This window comes from Mytilus edulis, chromosome 2 (assembly GCF_963676685.1).
Source record: "Mytilus edulis chromosome 2, xbMytEdul2.2, whole genome shotgun sequence".
In the NCBI taxonomy this organism is placed as follows: Eukaryota; Metazoa; Mollusca; class Bivalvia; order Mytilida; family Mytilidae; genus Mytilus; species Mytilus edulis.
In genome coordinates this window covers 69124358-69135772 of record NC_092345.1, presented here as the reverse complement: position 1 = coordinate 69135772, position 11415 = coordinate 69124358, and positions in this window count along the sequence as shown.

Below are 11415 nucleotides of genomic sequence, written 5' to 3'. Positions count from 1 at the left end.
TACCGGCATTTTTCTTATCCGCTTGTATTTATTACTAAACACGATAACATATAGATAAACAGTACGGATAAACATTTTAAAATTATTTAATTAGTCTTTTTGTTTTAACGTCTGAAATAAATTTAAGGATGTCTGCTGCTCTAACTTAAAATAACAAGGATTTCATGTGGTTGCTTAAAATGAAAACAACTTTGATATTTAAACAAAACAAAGTAATAAAATCATTAGTCTCGTGTGTAGTTTTCAAAATACGAGACATTTAGAAAATGGCGGGAAAAGGGTTTTCTTCAGACTTTACTATTTGTTAACATTGGAATTGTTTTTTACCCTTTAAACCAAGAAAAAATAACAAGGATTTCATGCCGCCGGATCACTAAATTTTAAATGATCTATTGAACAGATTTATGAAGACAAAAGTGGGGTGTCGTGTAAAAAAAAATTTAATACATTTGGATGGATAAAACCTGAGAAAATCGAAAATATGACAAGAATTCAAAAAACATGACCAGCAGACATCCTTAAATACAACAATGATACTTGCTAAAGCTATTTAGAAGATAAGAAGTTCAAAACGCTATGTACATAAACCGCGCGCAACGTCGTATGATTCGTTCCCGACGTTTCAGAGGGGATTATGACACTCAGAGGTGAATATGAAATTTTGTTCGACGTTACGTGTGAAATTTTCAAACAAACAAATGTTGATTTCGCTATCAAAATCAGCATGCAGTGGAATAATATTGTTTGAAGCCTTGTCTTTTGGAACAACAACTTATGTGTCGTAAAGTGAGGACAAAGCATCGGGTCCACAACTACATCTATCAGTAACCTGCAGTTCTGCTTCGAGTAGATGGGATGGGTAATTTAATAGTTCGCGTCTTTGGCTAACATACTAAGTATTTCAATGTTTATGATTTCCATATCTTTAGTTAAACTATGACCAGCGTCTGTTTCTAAGTCTTGCATCCCATATAGTATCAGCTACTGCAACGAATATAGATATAGAAATGTCATTGATAATGATTTTAAAATTGCTTATAGTAGGTAATTCTTTTCTGTTTATAAAACTTTGAATTTTTCGACAAAATAAGTATTTTCTACCCCCAAGAACGCACTATTTGAAAAAAAAAAACAATTCGGAATTTGAGACTCCCAATACTCTTCAACTTCTTATTTATCTGGATCTGGCTTGTTTAACTCTTTTGATTCGATTGTCATTAGTGACTTTCGTAAACAAAACTCGTGTCTTGCTTAAAAAAGTCAAATCCTGGTATATAAAGGACGAGATTATTTACAACCATCAGGTCGATGTCACTGCTAGTGGAAGTTTCCTCACCGAGGGTATCACCAACCCGTGAGTTATCTATATGGTCATTATTATAAATTAACTGTTTGCTAAACTTTGCAATCTAAAAAAATAAGCACTTTCTACTCCATGATTAAATGCTTAAACTGCATTTGGAAAATAATTTTATATTCTTGAGAGAATATGTTTGTCTGCTATTAAAATTATTGCAAATCTTCTCACCGTCTTGAAAGAATTTTATATCGGTCAAAATTATCGCTACGATCATCATTCGGTACATTATAAATTTTGCAGTATTTGTTTAATTTCTCAGTAGTGTGAATAATTGCACATGCGACATATCTAAACGCATTGATCCTAATTCCACCACTACCAGGGTTAATAAGTCACAATCACCATTTATCCCAATCTACTTTAACTTGATATTTTCTAAGTAATGTTGATGCTTTGACAGAAAGCATTTTATGAGTATTGCAGAATTTTTAGCCGTAACTAAAGACTATAGTAGTATACCGCTGTTCAAAAGTCAAAAATTGATTAAGCGAAAACAAATACGGGTTACAAACTAAAACCGAGTGAATTACATCAACTATAAGAGGAGAACAATGGGATAACAGAAACACTGAAGCGCAACAAAAACAAAAGGGAATATACATAAAAATGGACTATTTGACAACAACTGCCATATTCCTGCCTTAGAGCAGGAAGTTTTTAGAAAAATGGTGGGTTGAACCTAATTTAATGGCTAGCCTAACCTCCCGCTATTATGGCAATGTTACAAATACTGCTAAAATAACAACATTACGTGACAGGGATGCAGTACACATAAACATAAGAATTACTGATGTCAATCATATTTTCGTCAAAAAAATCTAGTTTGGTGCGTCATTCGGAATATGTATTTGACATCATTCGTTTGTATTTGCCGGAAGCTTTGGTTAATCCCTGAATGGTCAGTGTACGATTTAATCTGATATAGGGTTTCTCTGGGAGTTTGATCGCAATGCTGTCACCAATTACGGTCATCGATTGTGGTCATTTATAATGAAAGTAAAGCAACAATATTGACATCCTTATCGTCAATTATCTGTCGCTTCAGGTAAGAACACACAATAGCAATGTTGTTGAATCTTCGTTTATGGCCCCTATGTTTAACTCTTTGGTAAACAATTTCCATGTTTTCCGCAATGAGGGATAGTAGCGATTCCATCAGTATAAGACTGTGTGTACCAATTTTGAAATGTAAATCCGCCTTTCTTTGTGTTTTGCTACTTCTTTACATGATTCTTTGAATGAAGTTGGTCAACAGTACTTTGTAAAAAGTAAAATCACAAGATCCTAAACTCCGAGGAAAACTCCAAAACGGAAAGTCCCTAATCAAATGGCAAAATCAAAAGCTCAAACAAATTAAATGAATGAATAACAACTGTCATATTCCTGACTTGGTACATGCATTTTTGTATGTAGGAAATGGTAGATTCTATTATCGTCAACCAGTATAATCGCAATTTATACTGCAATCAGCTATTTTACTATACAGATAAAGCTATACGTATAAACGTTAGCTTTATACGTCAATGACCCCAACTAACCTATTAGCCCCGCCTACTTACCGGAACTACCGTATTTCATCAACAACGTCACGTCAAAACCATGACAACGTGTAGTAACAATGGTCAAACTTTTATGAATTTAAACTTGTTATGTCTTCAAATTGGTAATTTATATATACCGTGTTTATCAAATGTTATTAATAAGTTTATTTTCCCTTTCTAATTCCTTAAAATGTCAATGTCTTACCACCTGGACTACGCTCATAGTGAAATACCCCAAAATAGTACCCCAAGAGGGAAATTCCAAACACTTTATTTTTTAACAATATTTGTTACATTTTTTAATTTTTAAAATTTTTTTTTTATCGATTTCAGTATAAAAACAATATACGTATAGTGTCTTGAAATATGAAATTCATTTGTATTCGGCACGAAACGGGAAAATACTCGGTAAAACCTCGCATTTTCCCGTTTTTAAGCCTCATACAAATAAATTTCATATTTCAAGACACTATACGTTTATTGTCTTAATATCTACCTTTACGGTTGTTCCACGTTACGACCAACTTATTTATACTGCCAGTTATTCTCTATTTTCGACGTCAAAATCCCCCGTTTACGAAGGCCAAGATTCAGATACAATATATCTATCTCTATTCTACAGCAAAATAAACAAATCAGTACATTTCAATTTATTTATCATGGTAAAATTTCATAAAGCGAAAATTCCGCGAAATGATGTTATTGTCTTGGTATGGCAACGAAACAACAACAAATGGAAGTTTTTAACAACCTTGACTGGCTATACAGCCCTCTCACGGTCGGCTCGGTGCCCGAAGGCGATTGATGAGCGTTAAAATAATAATTGTGCCATCGGTCAGAAACAGGTGATGGACGCCATTTTAGAGGTCGCCATCTTGTGAGTTCTTTTTGGTTTGTTGACTATTTTGATGTTATTTCTTCACAACGGCTGCTTTAAGGACCAGTTTGGTCAGCTTGGCAGCCCGCTTACCTCGATGATGGAATACTGGTAGATGAGTCTAGGACGTAGTGCTAAAGATGACAGGAAGCATTATCAGGCCCAAAGCCGTGAGGCAGTGAAATGAAGGTCAATCATCGAACACCTAGAATACAGCCCTCGGACGTCAATCGGCATAACACTCCCCCATCTACAATGGGTTTTGGAGTGCATGTTAACGCGGGAATACGCCAACTTCAACGTTTACTGTACAGCGTTGGATTGGTTTCTGTCATCTAAAGTAGTAAGTGGTTGATCATCTAAAAGTATACCCTCATCGAAGATAGAGGGTAAAGGAGAGCTGGCCCTGCACGTTCGTTCAGATGTAATGACTGAGACGTGACTGCGAATGTAATGGTAATGAGATTGAACGAAACAATGTAACATCACAAATATGTTTCCGTAAACAAACAAAAAACAAATGTAAATCCCAGGCGTTTTAAGCTTCTTGTTGCCTCAAAACGAATAAAAATACATTGGAAGAAAATATATAAGTGAAAAATGCGATTAAAAAAAATCATTAAATTATATAAGATTACTAATATTATCAAAATTGGGTAAAACGGAACAGCCAAAACAGTATCGTATGTTACTTCATAGTTAACAAAATTACCGAATTTGTCCTATTAGAATCAAAATAATTTTTCTTCACGTGAAAGGGTTCTGTTAAAAGTTTACATATCAACGTTTTTAATTAAGGCCAGGTTGCGATACATAAGTTATGTCATAAATTTGGTAAAATTTTGGATACAAAATCATTGTCTTGTTGGAATTTAACTGTAAACCCCAAAAAGTATTGTATTGAATTCTTTTATTTTCTGAGATATTACTGATAGATTTCTTTTAAAATAGATAAATATTTGTATAGCAAGAACATACAATCGGCGAAACACGTATTAAAACTCGTCTTAAAATCATAAAATCTCATATTTCAAGTCCATAATTTTCTTAAAAAACTATATCTTGTTACATGAATTTCCGTTTTAATGATGTAAAATAATAACAGGGGCACCGACTATTTTGATTTGGTCAAATGGTATTTATTTTCTTTGTTTGTACTTGATCCAACAAAATACATTATCTATTGATACAGACCTATTGTATTTGACATTTATTGGTCCAATAATTTTGTACCGTCAATGTTAATACACACTTATCAACTCATTGTTATATATTTGCAAAAATGATAAAATAAGATATTAGGAACAGCATGTAAATATTTAACATGTATTAAAATGAGGGAAACATATATCATACAAGTTTGAGAGTCGAAGTGGAATATGGAGTGGCAATAGTTGAATAAATAGAATAATGAGGGACACAAAAATTAAATAGTCCGTACTATAAAATATATAGAAGTTGATCACAACAAATTTGTTAACATATATATTCAATAGATTTGTGTTTCAATGTACATTTATAAATATGATATGTCATGACTAAAACCTATATGTTCTTTTAAAAAAATCTCCTAATCTGAAACTACTGGGCCACATTTAATCAACCTTGATCACAATCATCATTAGCGTATCTAGTTTAAAATTGTGTCCGATGATCCTGCTTGCCAACCAAACAGGCCGACATGGTTAAAAATGATTTAAAAAAAATACCTCTGGTTTTGTCTATTTTTTTGAAATAGCTTGTAATAGAAAAATTCTAATACTAGAAGAACTGTTCCGAATGTTGAGCTCTACCTATGTATTGTCTATTGACGTCTAAATTTGCAGTCGACTTCATGTTATTGAATTGATCTTCAAGTGATGAACTTTACCATTTTTGTTTAAAGGAGTAGGTCCGGTAAGGACCGATTTTGGCCTCAAATTTCAGGTTCATCTGACGAAAGATTTTGACCACTTTTTTAACACTTAAGTGTCTATTTCATTTGAATCAATTAGTTTATGTGAACGATTGTAACTGATGTAATCATTAAAAACGATCCGATTCAAGCTCAAATATGAAAAATCTACCAAATATGCCGAAAAATGTCACTTTTCAGATGGTTTTTGTCAAAAATGAAAGTGGCCGCATCCGTGTTCATCCTCAACCTTCATATATGTTATGTATTATCATAAAATACAACTTACATTTCAATATTAAGGATGAACACGAATGCGACCACTTTCGTTTTACACGAAAACCGTCTTAGACTTAACTAAAATGCTAAAATTGTGAAGATGTCAGTAATTAAGCCTGACTTAATGGTGCTAGTACCCGATATATGTGCATTGTATTGTCAAAAACAGCCCATATTTATGTAGCAGAAGCATTCTTCTGTCTAATAAATAACTAAAAGTTTATATTTTAACAATTTTGTAAAACTGCTATATTTTGGGGCCAAAAGGGGGTCTTACTGGACCTACTCCTTTTGTCTCTTATATTAAAAAATATAGAGGGAAAAAAAATAGAGAAAAACTTTTTATTTTGAATGAAAGTATCTACGAATAGCTCCATACCGTCGATTTTTACCAATTGTTCTTAGATATCTTGAGATTTATAATAGATAGATAGACAAGATCTACAAATAACTTTATTGTCCGAAATTATCAGTCAGCTCATTACTTGAGTTCTTGCTCTTTTAATTGTAACTTTTACCAATGTTTAGTGTTTTGTCTATAATCCTGAAAACTATAATAAATAGATAGACAGACACATTAAATAGCAAAATTGATCAGCAAGACAGGATCTACAAATGAGATAATGGACCTTATTTCTTCAAAGACAAGCTCTATGTAATTACATGCATGAACAAGGAGTTTTTTTAATCTCACTGTCTTTCTTAAACAAATGTTATGTCTTGTTTCCATTAAATTTATTAATAAACAGTAAAAAAAAATCGACATCTGATAAGATTTAGATATGTATGATATTCAGCAAACATATTATCTGGCTATAGTTTCTCGACCACATCATATACCACGAAGCAAAACATAGCGAGTAATTCCAGCAGTTAATTCTCTCAATATTAATTGAACCCTCGAGCGCTCAAGTAATTTTTACGACCTCTCATAGAAATTTGATTCATACTTGATAACCCGAAATATATTCAGAAAATAAAGCTCATTAGGATTGAAAGTGCAACCCCGTTAAGGACTTTATAAGTATTTGTTTAGGGAATGAAAAACTAGATACATTCGTTTATTGCAATATGGCATTGTAAATAAATGTTAGGCACACATGTGGTGAATTGTGAAGTGTGCTTGTTTGTAAACCTTTGCGGTTAATGAATCCTGAGGTGGCATGTTATAATTCAAAATTGATAAATCAATTGAACAGAAATGGATTCTTTTAAAAGATAAAAGATTTATAACAATAACTGTGTGTATTTAATCATAGAAAGTGGAGATTAAAGTGTAAATTTTCAAGTCATAAATGATGATTGCTAATTCAGGCTTAGGCCATAGGCATTTGTTTTTAGATTATATTCCCTCGATTTCCTTTTTCTTCAAATTCATGATTAAAAACTTTTCCTTAAGGATAAATGCAACAGTGTACATATCGTCTGCAGTGAATACAAACAGCAGGATGCATGCTGTGTTGGATACCTGTAACAGGTTATTGGCTGTGATGAACAAATGCAGCAGGGTGTCAACTGCAATAGAAACTTACAACAGGGTGTCGAATGCGATTGAACCTACAACAGGGTATCGACTGCAATAGATACCTGCAACGGGGTGTTGGCTGTGATGAATACCTGCAGCAGGGTATAGACTGCAGCTGGGGTTCTGCAACGGTGAATACCAGCAGCAGGGTCTACATGGTATATGCTGCAGATGAACCAAATGCTTACTTATTAACTTGGTTTCCTTTCCAAAATTATTCTTTCATTAATACAGAACTTGAATCACAAAGAAACTAAGGTTTCAACTTTTATAGGCAATGTTGGCCTCAGATTGTGGCTTTTTTGTTAAATAGGTCATGAATTGTTTTGGTTCTTATACATACATAGCTTTCAAATATTTAATCATTATAAGCGTTCCTGGTAAAGATAAGCCAAGAAAAGCGCTTCCGATACATGCCATTTAAATAAAGAGTTGATTTCGTTTGTTTATTAACTTGGGTTACACAATAATTTTCCGAATTAATCATACTAAAACACAAGAATCCTCAATATTGTTTGATTAATTAATCTATGGGTTTACCACTTTTCAACTACAAAAACGATCTGATTAACGCTTTTCGTATATCTGCTACATTTTCTATCTAATTGGCTAAAGGTGTCCTATCTAGGTTTCGAGAAAATTTCTGTTCGCTCAATTTTATTTGTAAAAGAGGGGCAAAAGATACCAAATCGACAGTCAAACTCGTACATCGAAAATAAACTGGCAACATTATGGCTAAAAAAAGAAAAAGACAAACAGACAAATAATAGTACACAAGACAAAAAAACAGAAAACTAGAGACTAAGCAACACGAACCCCACTAAACATTTGGGGTGATCTCAGGTGCTCCGGAAAGGTAAGCAGATTCTGTTCCCCACGTGGCACCCGTCGTGTTGTTCTCATTTAGTGACATTGTAAGTTAATAATTATTGAAGCAGATTATTTCATATTTGTCAAAATATTGAATTACTGATTGCCTATTGTAAATTGGGCAATGAAAAAGGTATTTTTGCTTTATGTAAATACACTTCTATTGTTGATAATTGTTTTATCACCTGAATATTTACCTTATCTAACAATATTTGAAGTATAACCTTTTGTACATAAGTGATGTGCACAATGCCTTGCAAGTTGAATTTATGTGTAAATTGGTTGATGTGGATAAATGTATCACCTCTGGTGAATCCAGTATTGTTATAAAATCTGTGTTGGATAGTAAAAACCTTCAGCAGTCTTTGACTGACTGTTTGAATGATGACATTATTGTATGTTATTGTAAATAAAGTTTCAATTGACAGTTTAATTGAGGAATGTCATGATTTATTTTATTCAAGTTGCTTCTGAACATGATGTGTTCATAATGTTGACAGAAATGTTGTTTACCATAATTGTAATAGAAGTATTAAAAGAATTGTAATGTCAATAAACCATGGTTTAATCAAGAGTGTTATACAAAAAGGAGAGAATATTATAAAGCTTAAAGTTACAATTGGAGTAAGAACAATTTGATTTCATGTAGTTAAGCATATAAACAAGCGTGTAATTCTGAAGGTGATAAATAAAGAAAGACGTCGTCAAGAAGTTAAGAAAGTTTAGTCCAAAAGATACTAAATATTATTGGTCATTATTTAACAAATCAAGTAATACAAAGACAAATTCCCGAAGAAGATATCACTTGATTGATTTGTGGTCATTTTATGAAACTGGGTAATATTCAACATTAATAAGGTGGTGATTTTACAGACGATATTGCGTGTAATACTGTAACTAATTTGAAAGTTGAATTGAATTATGTCATTACTGAAGCTGAGATGGTCAAAGCAATTAAAGAAGTGAAAAATAACTATAACTGTTTCTCGGTTCTCGTTTTTTATATAGATTAGATTGTTGGTTGTCCCGTTTCAATGGTTTTACACTAGTAATTTTTGGGGCCATTTATAGCTTGCTGTTCAGTGTAAGCCAAGTCTAAGTGTCGAAGACCGTACTTTGATCTATAATGTTTTACTTTTATAAATCTTGACTTGGATGGAGAGTTGTTTCATTGGCACTCATACGACATCTTAGTTCAATCTTTAAAAACAAAAATTATACGGCCGACTATAGAAGACTATATCCAATGTGAGATGTTATGGTAATTTTTTTACAGCTGAACTGGAAAACAGATTAAATTGTGACCGAGAAAATATAAATATTCTCTGCTATAAGAACAGGCAGACTTTTGAAAAAAAAAATGATACTTATAATCACATTTTCAATCTTCAATACAAAGTTTTCACACGTATTTGTGAACTTTTAGGCTGACTTCATAATTGATTCTTTCTTAAAATACCGGCAAATTTGTAATTTCTCTAGACCAGAAGTTCAAATACCTGTGTTAACCGTCGAATATAGTGACCAATGAAGTGCATGGCTTCACTTGACAGCTTTGGTGTCGAACACACTGTTAATTTACACCAATTACCGGTCATAAATAACTTGTCTATTTCAAAATTGTTTGACAATAAATTTGAGTTACTTCCCCTTTTGTCACTTTCATTACCTTAGCTGTATTTGGCAAAACTTTTAGGAATTTTGGTCCTCAATGCTCTTCAACTTCGTACTTTATTTGGCCTTCTTAACTTTTTTGGATTCGGGCGTCACTGATGAGTCTTTTGTAGACGAAACGCGCGTCTAGCGTATATACTAAATTTAGTCTTGGTATCTATGATCTATATATCTGAAATTTCACTAGCTCAGTCCAATATTTTAAATTTGAGACACAAAAGAGAAATCATCATGGGGCTTGGTACTCACTCCAGGAGTTTGTATGAATAAAATGTAAAAGAAGGCATCGGTACAATCTATGTTCCTTTGAGATGATATTCTAATTGGAACATTACTAATTCAAACAATGACCCAGAGTAAACATTTACATTAAGTTATTTAAAAATTTTGAACAACTTTTTATCTATTTCCTGACATGCACCAAAATTATTCTGCATTCAACGATAACCCTTATAACATTATCTCCAAGTATACAGGACAGCAATAAAGACGGTGATAGCCTATGCCAATGCAAATGTAAATATCAATTCAAATTCTGAATAGGCGAATAAGAAAAGACATTATCATACTCCTTGGACCTTTTAACTACCAATTCTTCCTTACTTTTGTTTCATTTTTGACACTTTCATTACCTTAGCTGTATTTGGCAAAACTTTTAGGAATTTTGGTCCTCAATGCTCTTCAACTTCGTACTTTATTTGGCCTTCTTAACTTTTTTGGATTCGAGCGTCACTGATGAGTCTTTTGTAGACGAAACGCGCGTCTAGCGTATATACTAAATTTAGTCCTGGTATTTATGATGAGTTTATTCACATTATATTCCTTAATTTTCGGTTTATTTTTTGTAAAAAAGATTCAATATATAAACGAATTGAATGCAAATACATATTTGAATTTTACTTTCTTTTATTTTTCTACCATAGAACTATTAAATTAGAAATGATTTGTCATGATTTTTAAGGAAACTTTGACCAAATGTTTTTTTTTAATTTAATTAAAATTTACAAAATAATATACTTCATTCACTCGACTTTTTTAATTATCATTTTGTATTAATAGTTGACTGCCTTATTTACATATATCCTAAATGTCTTTATCGTATATAGAAAAGATAATTGTGTCTTATTGAAAGGCCTTTTATCATTTTTACTGTCCCCCCTTGTTCTATCAATTGGCATTCAACTCCCTTTAGAAAATACTTAATCGGATATAAGGTGCATGCACGAAGACGTTTGTCAGACGTGAAAATATGTAGTCCAAAATATCACGGCTTCATTAACACGGATAAAACAGAACTCCGAAACAGCGGTTACGTCCTCTTTACTACGCTACGTTCACTTTAAAGAAGCAACGTCACCACTGTTTTGGAGTTTGGCATAAAACACTAATTATCTT